The sequence below is a fragment of the Mixophyes fleayi genome, chromosome 11, assembly GCF_038048845.1.
Source record: "Mixophyes fleayi isolate aMixFle1 chromosome 11, aMixFle1.hap1, whole genome shotgun sequence".
In the NCBI taxonomy this organism is placed as follows: Eukaryota; Metazoa; Chordata; class Amphibia; order Anura; family Limnodynastidae; genus Mixophyes; species Mixophyes fleayi.
In genome coordinates this window covers 37,680,050-37,692,883 of record NC_134412.1, presented here as the reverse complement: position 1 = coordinate 37,692,883, position 12,834 = coordinate 37,680,050, and the positions used below count along the sequence as shown (strand labels likewise).

The window sequence follows — 12,834 nt, the reverse complement described above, 5'->3', positions numbered from 1 at the left end:
TTTATTAATAAATAACTACTTAAGTCAACATAAACCACAAGATTCATAGTAAAATAAAAATATTGCAGTAAGGGACCTAATCTCATCTTAAATGTATTTATTTAACTAAAGTCAGAGAACACACTCTATACAATAAAAACTGGCCCCACAGAGATGTGCAGAGCAGTAGACTAGTAACAGCAGCACAAATTATTTAAGGAGGTGTGTGCTTATCCTGAGATTTGAGGCAGGCAGTGTGGTTATGTAAGGAGAGCAATGTTGCTTGGGATAAGGGTAGTTTTGTGATTGTGAGTAGGAAAAAGAAGGCAAGAAGGATACCACAGACTAAGAGTTAGAGACTGGAAGAATCAGGGTCCCCCAGAAGACAACATGTTAGCATGGTCAGAGGTGTCAGGGGGGCACAGGGAGTACAGTAGTTTGGGGCCCAACAACAGTATAGGGCCCGATTAGCCTTAGGCCCAAACAGAGTTTTTAATGGAAGGTTGTGTCTGCAGTAAATTAAGGGACATGTTGCACTTCCTTTCTAGGTAGCAGCTCCTCCTGAGATGTAAGGGGTGCTCATTTAGGGGATGTGGCAGTGGGCCCACTTGTAGGCAGTGCTTTCGCCTCCACTCCCAGGATATGGTGCTGCCACAGCTGCTGCCATTTGCTCCTGTCCTAGCCCTGCTTGTGCACATCTTCCCGAAAAAGAGACTCCAGGCTCCAGGGCAAAGAGCCACAACAAGGCAGAGAGGCTCAATTTATGTAACTAATGACAAAGCTACATTGTCAATGAAGAGGAGCGAAAGGATCCAGCAAGAAGAAGCATAGAAAAAGAAGAGAAGCAGTGAAGTAAGTAAACTAATGTAGGGGCTAGATAGACCTGGGGATAGTGTTGGCTGAAGAGACAGAAGGGAGGATAATTAAGGATAATTTTAAAATGTGAATGAGGTGAAAGTAGAAACAAGGGGGGCCCTGACTGTTACATTTTGGGCCCCACAATTTTTGGTGGCAACCCTGAACATGGTATATGTATATGAGCAGCAGGGTGGCTCAGTGGCTAGCACTTCTGCCTTACAGCACTAGGGTCATGAGTTTGATTCCCGACCATGGCCTTATCTGTGTGGAGTTTGTATGTTCTCCTTGTGTTTGCATGGGTTTCCTCCGGGTGCTCCGGTTTCCTCCCACACTCCAAAAACATAATAGTAGTTTAATTGGCTGCGATCAAATTTACCCTAGTCTCTCTGTCTGTGTGTGTGTGTGTTAGGGAATTTAGACTGTAAACACCAATGGTACAGGGACTGATATGAGTGAGTTCTCTGTACAGCGCTGCTTAATTAGTAGTGCTATTTAAATAGCTGATGATAATAATGTGAAGAGAGGAATATGTCTGAGTATCTCAACTCATCTACCATTACCTCTCTTTGTACATATCTTATTTTTATTATTATCATCGTAGATTTGAAAGGCGCCACAGTGTTCCGCAGCGCAGTACAGTACAGTATATCTGGGTCCTTCTCTCTCAAAGAGAATTTCTGAAGGGAATGATTATTTCTAGTTAACATGGGTGGGTCTTTACAGAAGCAGTATTGGTCTGTAATCCAATTTCAATAAATAGCCACTGATAAAATTTAAACACGGTGCTTGAAGATTTAAGCACCAAACACAAGTCTGTAGGAAACAAGGTTCATGTATTCAATTAGCTTCTATTAGTAAACTGCCTGAGAGTAAGCATAAGTTTCATTACCAGTCCTTAATGTGCCAATTAAAGTAAAATATAAGTTGATTCTAAATGAAAACATCTTATCCTTCGTTGTTATAGGATGTAATTTATGAACATTTTATGAAAACTGGTTTTCATAAATGTACATAAATTAAATCCAATAAATGGTAGAATAAGATGTTGAAATGAAATTGAAATATTATTATGTACTTCGGAAACATGTTTAATCCTTAATATAAGATTTATCTAAACTATATTAGGTTCTGATAAGCTCTTGAAACCTATACATACATTTGCACTGCTTAGTAACAATTAATTCATAAACAAACAATTTGCCTTTCATGTTTATTGGTCCTTTAATCCAGCCCTGACCATATTCAGTGCAATGTGCAAATAACATAACAAACATGAAATAGGGTGTCAGCAGTATTGATTATTGGAGTCATGTCATCCTCACATTTGAGCATTACGTCATTTACCAGCTTATTTTATATAAAATTACCCCAAGTTGCAGAAGTGTTTTAATGGGGGGGGGGGGGGGGGGGGGGGGGGGGGGGGGGGGGGGGGGGGGGGGGAATGATGCGTGTACAAATGACAGAACCACAAAAGCATGTTACACTATGCCAGATACCATACAACTGCTTGTGAATAGTCTTCAGCCACAGGCGTGTCATCTAAGGAACTAAAGACGTGACAAAATAGCACTTAAATATGTTTAGATTTGTTTTCTGTATATTTCTATATATTCTTGGTCTGACTAATAAGACATGAACCACCTATAGAACCAAGGCTGAAGCGAGAGATGTCTGAAACAAATAAAACATGGGAAAAGTGAGTTGCCTGCTTTGAATTGTCCTCTGTCCACAGTGATATACGTTATGAGAAACAGATGGAGCACATTTAATTTAGACTGTTGGTGCAGTCCAACATATATATCTATTTTATATGTATGGTGAACTAAAGGGCTGAACTGTCCCAAGACGGACACAAAGATGAATTAAACTACACAGGTAGATAGTAGGAACAAGTGACAGGGCAGAAATTGGTTTAAATAGGTTCTCATCATCATCATCATCATCATTTATTTATATAGCGTCACTAATTCCGCAGCGCTGTACAGAGAACTCATTCACATCAGTCCCTGCCCCATTGGAGCTTACAGTCTAAATTCCCTAACATACATACACATACAGAGAAAGAGAGAGAGAGAGAGTAGGGTCAATTTTTAATAGCAGTCAATTAACCTACTAGTATGTTTTTGGAGTGTGGGAGGAAACCGGAGCACCCGGAGGAGACCCACGCAAACACAGGGAGAACATACAAACTCCACACAGATAAGGCCATGGTAATCATTTTACAATATGACTTCCAAAGTTAAAAACTAAGATTAAAGGCATAGTTGTTGCTAATTTAAAAGATGAAAAAGATGTAGAGGTCTAAGTGAAAGTATATCATCATAGGTGTCAAAGGTTATCAGAAATCAGAAGTTCCAGCCCTAACCATTAGCACTCCAGAGTCCCCATTCCTATCCTACATAATTAGATGAATTATACACTCGAAAGAACCAACAGTTTGAGAAAACTTTGGAGTGTTAAATCCTCCTATATCAGAGTGATGTTCCAGGGTTTTAAAACTGAAGCATGTCTTTCTGCCAAACAAGTGACAGTGTCGGACATAGAGGTATCCAACTGCTTAAAGTCTTTTAGAGTCATAATGGGGGAAGTAATAAAAAAATTATAAAAACATAATGAAACATAAGAAGGAATTGTAATAGATTACTAAACTGAGATATTTCATTTTCATTAACATAACTTAACCTAGCATGCTTGAAGGAAAACATAAAAAAACGGACACCTTTTTCTGAGACTGGTGTAAAACAGGTGAGAAATTGAGCTGTAGAAATCTCTATATGCCTGTATTTAATCCCAAAGTACTTAAATTATGTATAGATATATATATAGCTATCTATCTATCTATCTATCTATCTATCTATCTATATCCATTTATCTATTTCTATATATCTATAGCTATCTATCTATCTATCTATCTATCTATCTATCTATCTATCTATCTATCTATCTATTTCGGATCAGAAATCGTAAACGACCCACAATGCTATTTATTTACAACTAGCCTATGCTATAAGCTGTATGCAGTGAGTTTGGCTATGCAATATCAACAGAACTGCCAAAATTTGAACATAAATTTCAGGCTCTTAATTCAAATAAACATTTACACACACACACACGCCTCGGAGGTGGGACACAAAGCGCCCCTCCTAAACGTGACATAGACATTATAGAGGATCCAATTGAAACCTATTCTATTTTAAATACTCATGAATGTTACCAAGTACATTGTAGCACAAATAATTATACAAGATATAGTGCAGTTGTGTAGACTGTGTCAACAATGATGTTATCAGGAACAATAACACAATATTTCAGTCAAATGTTTAAAACTTGGACACAGCTGGCATCAATGTACAGTATAACGGTACGATTAGAAAGCAGAGACAATATGAGGCAAGTTTGTTTATTTTATATTGTGCTATAGTTAACACCATAGTGTGAAAATAGTAAACTGAAAGTGCTTTATTTACTATATATCTGTGCTTGATACTGTATTTTTATGCAGCATTATCATAAGTTTCTTAAGTAAAGTACTAACATAGAAATATGCAGTTGATTTTAAACACGTAGATTGTGATGTCATTAAACAAAGTTATCTGAATTAACCTATTGGCTTTTACAGTAAAATACATGCAAATAAGATTAACAATGTCTGGACTGACAGGCATATGGTTCAGTCAACTGGGGATTATGAAGCTGACATGAGCTCATTCTCCCAACAGTATATTTACAAAACCATCACCTATGCTAGTTTACACCATCTGCCTTCCTTTTTCTTCTATACCCCCTTAAACAGACACACACTGCTGTAACTCCACCCTCTCCCTCCTGTGATGTAATTACTTTGTGGCTCTGAATGGTGCTACCATCCAACCCCAGTATCAAATAAAGCAAACCCTCCTAAATAGGTTGAGCTCTCCAAACATTTCAGTCTAGGAAAGGAATACACACTTGAAGTTTATACACTTTACCCTCCATTCAATGCCTATGCTGCCTTTGACACACTTCTAGAGATGGAGTGGAAGAGCTAGGAAAACTTTCTGTCCTAAGTCATAACAGAGCTATGGGTGATTTAAACCAAATGAGAGAAAATTAAAACCACTAAAATTGGACACTTCAATGAAAGCAGATGTCAACAAAATGGTAAGTGACAGATACAGCGCTGTGATGATGTTTGCTTCCAGGCATAGACTTTTTAAACTGTGTTTATTTGTTAAACCTTTTCCTGCCTGTTGCAATTAACTCCTTCATGTCTAAATTCAACTCACTTTTTGTGTGTGTGTGTGTGTGTGTGTGTGTGTGTGTGTGTGTGTGTGTGTGTGTGTGTGTGTGTGTTTGTGTGTGTGTTTTACCACCAAATGACTGTGGGCTGGAGTTAATTGTGTGTGAAATTTATTTGACTCAAAACTCTTTTAAACGTAGGTAATAATACACAGAACAACATAACGGTGTAAAATGAAAATATACAGAAAACTGTTTGAAAACATTGACCGATTTTATTGTTTTGCTGCCTATCTAGCTGAGAGCAAGTTTAGTTGTTTTTTTTTCCAAACATATTTATTTCTTGGAGATTTGTGTTAATAACCAGTTTGGAAATTTATTATAACAGAGATATTTATCATTCTGAAGGTAGATGGAGGTGTATAATTACTTCTCTTTATTTAATTTTTCAAGCTATAAATAACGGCAATATTGAGTATAACATATTAAAAGCACAGGCCATTAATCTAAATTGAATGTATGTCTTTACAGTTGCAATAATTTGGGTAATACATTTTAAATCATCACTGAAGCTGACATATACAGATGTCCTGAGTAACTTTGCATTTATTTGGGTGCATTGTGTTCTGCAATATGTCAGCTCTATTTGTTCATTTAATACAGTGGATTGCGTATGAGGTTCGGAAAGTGCAATTTATTAAATGAAACAGAAATGTAATTTTACGTTGTTTTTAAAATATTGGTATTGCACCATTAGATTTTTTTTTATTTTTTTTTACTTTTGCAATAAAATTAATTTATGTGAATGTGTGGTGTTTGGTGCTTTAAGTGCTGTAAAATACTGAGCTAGTACATGAAAATATAGTGAAAATGTATTATTTATGCATGGGGCAACAGCGCATTTTATGTACACGCATAAAGTCTAATTAATTTCTTCTATTCATTAAAAATAAATGGGCAGTTAGGAATATTTATTTCTCTTATTAGCATTAGAGTGTATATTTTACACGTGAAGAATCTGCATAAAACCAGCATACATCCATTATTTCTACAGCGTTTGCAGCAATTCCACTGTCAAGAGAGGTAGCACCATGGATTATATTTACACTATATCACAACATATTATCATAGCAAATCTACCTGTAGGACATCTTTACTAATGAGCAGGTGTCTTATTTGCGAAACAAACTGGTCCTGAATATCCCTATGGATTTACATTTCAGATTTGTGTAATCGAGAAGATGGCAGAATATCTAAATATTATAATTTATTTACAACATTTTTTTTTTTTTCAAGCATGGGCTCGTTTTTGAACTGCAGTAAAACTTTGGTTAATCCTTTCCTCTAAGTCTAAAGGTTTTAGACAGCTCGGTGTGACTAGTTTACATATTAACTGCAATAGTGTGGCAGAATCTAAGCTTCAAAGAGAAAATCATGCTAAACAGTCACTAGACTAGTGTTTGGAGAGCCTGTACTGCTGCCTAATCAAACAGATTTGTTGTGAATGAGAAGTGCTTGGAAGATGTTTGTGCTGAAAATTACAGCAGCTGGGTGGGGGATCACTGGACTATATTGAGTATATTTTTCTTTTAATGCATACATTTTTAGTAAGCATACAAAGCACATCAGTGATTTCAGAGGGTGTTCTGGCAGCTTTTGCAAGCACACTTTATTTGTATATTAACCTATTCACCAATGTTCTTCGAATTTACAAAATTAAAGAAAAGTTTTCTAGGTTAAAGTTGTCATCAGTTACATAATTAGGTAAACTAATGGAGTTTGCCACATAAGTATCACAAAAGCCACCTCTGTAATACATACAAAATTCTGCATTCCACATATGTGAGTATGCTATAATAAAAACAATGTACAGCTCCTCGGAAAAATCCATGATTGAGAGGAAACCTCATCCACAGAATGAGTCCCGTAAAATGCTCATTTGAACATTTTCCTTGACACGTTGTATATATTAATCTCTCATTTCATGGTAACTAGTCATTTGCCTAGTTCACATGCAGTTATTTTAATTTGCACCACAGTGGCGGAAATACGATTCAAAATAAGTGATGCAAAGCAGCATAAGCAGCTAGTGGTGCAAAGCAGAATACATTATTTAAGATAATAGTTCTAAAGATGTGCTCTGATTTTGCGCTGTGGTTATGTGAAGCACACCCGGTTACACCGTGATTTCACAGTAGTTCACTCAGAACAATGTTCCGTAACTTGGTAACACTGAAAGGGATCTCAGAAATGGTTCTGTTTTCCTGCATATAAATGTCTCTTGCGTGTCCACACATTAGTTTTCTGCCTGAGAAAATGTACAGTATTATAAAAGGGCTGGCGCATCTGAAGTCAACTTTTTCTATCCTCTTTAAAACTTGACAATCTTTCCAAATATTTTACGCCCTCTTTTTGTCACTCGGGCTTTGCTTATTTTAAATAGAAACATATTGCACAAGGGCATTGGACTCTTACAGAGAGAGAGACGGAAATTCTTTAATCCTAGGCTGCCTGTGCTGCTCTGCAAGGTGTCTGATGCCAAAGAAAAGGGTCAATTCTTTAGAAGTCTCTATTATATTTGGGACACGATTATAATGTTTACATGGTTATTAAAACTCACCAAGGAGTACAATGGAGGGATGTGCCTATAACGAGGCTATTCAAGGTAGCAAGTTTTGGGCCAGCTAAATTTATTGGATTGAGTAAACAAAAAAAATGCTACTCAATGAATTGTTTTTGCTCTTGGTAGATCTAAGAATTCTGAAAAGTGTTATATCCAGTTGTATATGATACAATATGCCAGTATCCAAAGTTTTACATAGATTTTGGCAAGGTGGAAGTTGCAGTCGTAGCAAGGATTTTTTTTACCTGTTATGAGACATTGATATAACTTTTGATATCTTTATAGTTTACAGGAGAGAATGTGTTAGCTTTTTATAATACTAGAGCTGTGTCTATGTTCTGAAAACATACACAAATTATAATGGACAAGTAGAGTAGAAATCCCTTGAGTTGAGTATAGGATCACTTTCGGCATCACCGGAGCCCTTTATTGCAGAGATAAGATGTCTGCATACCCTGGCCAGTAACGTTTATCTTCAGACCTAATTTATCAACATGTCCCATAGTGACCTGCTCTGTTCAGATCAGATTATTATCAGATATAACAACTATTTTTGGCCACACATGATATGATATTGGGCCAATTGCCCAAAATGAACATGTGTGGCCAACATGAGACTCTTTCATCATACATCATAGATCAACTGCATAAAGTTGAAAATGGGAAAATGTTAACAATAATCCTAGATGAAGTATAAATTAATATGAAATGGTTTTATTAGTTACAGATTTCTGTTTATTCTACCATAAAGTTCCATTCGAAGATGTTTTCTTCTATTAATTTCTTTTCCGTCAAAAGCATCTCTATAAAATAATTTATTATTAATAGAACTTATTTTAAATGCATAAAAATATTCAGTCGCAATCGGAGGAGTTGAAAGAGAATAACATGCATATAAAACATAGTAACATATCTCTGTACATGGTAACACAATAGGTCAGGAAACCCTCATTGTACAGAAATTACAATCATTCATCAAACATAGTACTAGTAAATGAGAGTTGATGCTGTACAGACATACTCCAGTCTGATTGTCATTTTTTAAACTTTCTGAAAGCGACTTACTTCCCTTCCCAGCTTTCAGAAAGTCTAACCACATCTGCATAAATGTTAAGTTTGACCTGGTATAACAGGATGCGAGTTAATCATTTAATGCTTGATTAACCCTTATCTCACTGCAAGCATTAATGACATATATTGGAAAACAAAGGATATTTTTACATTGAACTGGATTTTATTTAATTTTATACCTTGGTTTCTACTTTTCAAGAGACATCACAAATGATTTGTTCTTTCTTGAACTAAATTGGTGTCGGCATTAATAAATGGCCACATCGTAAACTATACAAATTTCATAAATGTGCATTTGTGTAGTTAGGTACTAAGTATATTAAGCACCTAATAAATAAATAGAACTCTTGAAATGAAATTATCCCAATTTCCTGGCAAATTAGTCCTCATTTCAAATTTGTAAATTATTCCTGTTAAAGTATAAAATGAGCACTGCTATAAAAAAAATAGTCTTGTTTAACTTAATTTCCATTTCTTACAGACATTTTGGCTAGTGTTAATAATGTTTAAAGCTAAACCGGTATTGACTTAGAGTGCAGTGCTAGCATATTATGTCAACTGCTGGAGCGGAATGTTGGCAGTTGTGGTTCAACAACTGTTGGAGAACCACATGTGGCCAACCTCTGATTTAAAACACAATTGACTACAATAAAACTAATACAGGTAAACACCTATACTAAATTTTTGATGACTGCACTGTTGTTATCTATTATGATCTGCTAGTAAAAATATATTAAGTAAATACTCGGGACATTTTTTGTTAATTTATGTAAATGTTAACCCAATGATTCCAGGCAGTTCTTGTAGTTAAAAAATTGACCGAAAAAGAGAGCAATCATGTAAAAAGTAAAAACAAAAACAAATCACAAACTTTCTTATAGGAAAACCATGCCCAAAATTTAAAAATCAACATTTGACAGATAATGGTTAGTGGGTTCATTATATGGATCCACTAACTTCTTTTGTTGTTTAGGTGCTTTGTGACATATATTATAGTAAAGAATCTTCAATAGATCTTTGCCATACACATGAAAACCACATGCACATAGTGGGGTACTATGAAGTAGGTGGCCAAAAGACAGAGACAGGAAAACTTTATCGTCAGCACCAAAATAGTGAAGGTTTAAATAACATGGTAGCCAACGTTTCTCCTGCCCTGCTGATAGTAATGATCTCTTCCACTACTTTTCCCAAACTATATGAGTGTACTTACTGCACCCTTGGTCTGGACAAAAAACGAATTCTGTATTTTCCATGGACCCATTACATTTAATGAACACATTACACACGCATCCGATGACCTTGACCAGTATTCTGAGATCCAAACGTGGAGCACATAGTGTATGAAATGCTTCACTCACAGCTTAAACAACTTTTACTGCATATCACAAGCCTTGCGCTATTACTATCTTGCTGTATGTATAAGTTCCAAAAATATTAAATTGATATGACCAAAATGGAAACATTTAATTCATTATATGTTTTGGCCTAAAATACTGTAATAGGTTGGCTATTAACCTAGAATTGTTCTATTAATAATGTTTATATAAATGCTTCATTCCACCCCAAAACATAAGACATGATAAACTTTCTATTTCTGCTGCAGGTAACTAATTATTTTGGCTTTTCACACATACCCTGAATTTGTTTTGTTTTCTGCATATGGAACAATTCTTCACAGTACAAATAATTGGCTATCTTCACAGGTCGTTTCCCCTCAATTAGACTCTAAAATACTAAGATTAGTATCATGTACTGTTTTCAGGGTTAATCAATTACACCAAGGATCTGATTTCTGCTACATTGTGGAAACCTGAATATCTTTTTAATCAGGACAGCAAAGCAGTAGTGATTGCTTCCTTATCTACGTATGAAACAATCCGTGTAATGTAAAAACAGGAATACAAATGTCAACAAAGGATTTTTTTGCAAATGAGATTAAATGCCTGTGAGACCTATACACCATTGATCAGATATTTGATTAGATGCAGATAATCAAAAAAAAATTTTCTTTCAAATATCAAACTTTTCGGAATGTTAAAAAACATTCTTTAGAATAAGAGATTATTTTCTAATATTTTCTTCTCTACGGATGTATTAGAAAACATTTTAATTGTATATGTATTATTCTTTAAGCACTAGGTTGCATGTCCACTTATGTGCAAAAGTCATTTAAAAGTAAACACAATAATTTAAACATACATATATACACAGTATAGTCCAAGGTTTATTTGTAAAATAATTTGGGAAGCTACACTATATTGCCTGAGTAAATATAATTGTTCTCTTTGATTATGTATTGGTTTATGATGTTTGTTATTTCCGTGGCATGCTTTCTTTGTTCTTGAAAAATTCCACAGTCTACAAACACAAAACTCGGTTCCTAGGGGCTAGGCATAAGTATGTTTGATGATTAAATATGTTCGCTATTCAATCTTCACTTGCACATGGCAACAGAACACTCTAACAGGATGCAAAATGGCAGATTCCTAAGTGATGACCCCTGAAACAATTTTTTATTTTTGTTTCATTTCAAAAGCATGTAAAAAATATGAATACTTATCAAAGTGGCATTCCCCAGGTGTCTACATACCGTCGGTTACCTCTTGCAAATCTTTTGAAGTCAATTGTGAAATATATTACATTTGTATTATACTTGCTATACCTAGTTAGAACTTGGCCGAAGTTGTACATTCTCATATTTAGAAAAGTAACCTCAAGCACAAAAAAAAAACCACCTCTTAAATTACAAGTTATGAGTGAGGACATGCCTACCTAATTGGTCTATGTTTATTTTGGATGTAATATTACTTCAAAACTATTTTGTATCGTTGGTCATAACATTGCAGTATACTTCCTATGACAACGGTAATGTTCTAAATATAATTGCTGGAATGGTTTGCTTCTAGAATAAAAAAAATGTTATTATCTTCTCACAGTCTGCTCAAATATACAATGCATGTTATAATTACATTTACTTTCATTATGTAAGTTACTTTTTTCCAAATGTGCTTCGTATTGTTTAGATTAAAATGAAAGGAGTTAAGAATTGTATGTCCTTTGTCAGATGAGCTTATCTCTGGAAAATACATTGCTTTTTTAATAAGAAAACACAGTGAATCGATCTTGGAAGCCAGGGACCCAGAGGCCCAGTGGAGAGGATTGGGAGAACATCAAAAGCTTACTGTATATTAGGAGTGAAATCCAGTATACAACATGAAAGTGATTATAATGTCCGACATGAACACTTGAGATGTTTTGTGCCACAGAAATATATGACATCAAAATTGTATAGGGGAATAAAAAGTTATGCTTTACATTGGTATAATTATTATAATTTAACATTCTGATGGATGGGGAAAAATTGGGCTCATTGTAGCATAAAACAGATAAAACAAAATATGGCATAAGGTAGCAATGATTAAAAAAGCATTAACCCTCCGGAAACAAGATACATACTGTGAATAAATGTTGTGCTATTATCGTACTACGTTTTTTCCTGGTCCGGCAAGTGGTAAGATCCCACAACAAAATATCTAGGAAAATGACATCTCACAAATGGCATGTCTTACATGCAGCTTGTCAATATGATGTATGGATCATTCACACTACAATATATGTTTGTCACTGAAACAAAAAAATATTCTCCAGCTGTATGTCTTTACTGTAGAGAATAATTGTACTCTAAAGCTCAAGAATGTGCCAAGTGACTTTTCTATTTTCCAAAATCATAATGATATTTACTAATTCCTAAGCTGGCATCTGAGCACATCAGTCTTCATATGCAATTGTATAATGGAATAGACCTAAATTCATTTACTTGTACCTACCATTGAGGGTTTAGGATTATATTTGATCTAATTTGTAACTGATTCCTGCCATGAATGCTCCCTTTAGTGGTCTTTCACACTGTCAACTTTTTTTATAAAAAAATAAAATAAAACACTTGGTTCTTATTATTTCAACAACTGCTGTAGATTTGGCTGGAGATATTTTATGATTTTTACAATATGTATGTTAACTTTATAAACACAGGGGTAGAGTCAGTTTAAAGTTCCTGTTGGTTCTCATCACTCACAATAGGC

At 35.0% G+C, this 12,834-nt stretch overlaps 1 protein-coding gene across 1 annotated transcript in view; it reads left to right on the top strand.

The window, feature by feature from the left end:
- The first annotated feature begins 4,725 nt into the window (after window positions 1-4,725).
- The window catches only part of LOC142106909 (netrin-1-like), a 79,915-nt gene continuing 71,806 nt past the window's right edge, over window positions 4,726-12,834 (top strand). Inside the window, exon 1 of the mRNA XM_075189961.1 lies at window positions 4,726-4,977. The gene's annotated coding sequence lies outside the window, so the exon portion shown is untranslated. The remainder of the gene's footprint in view (window positions 4,978-12,834) is intronic.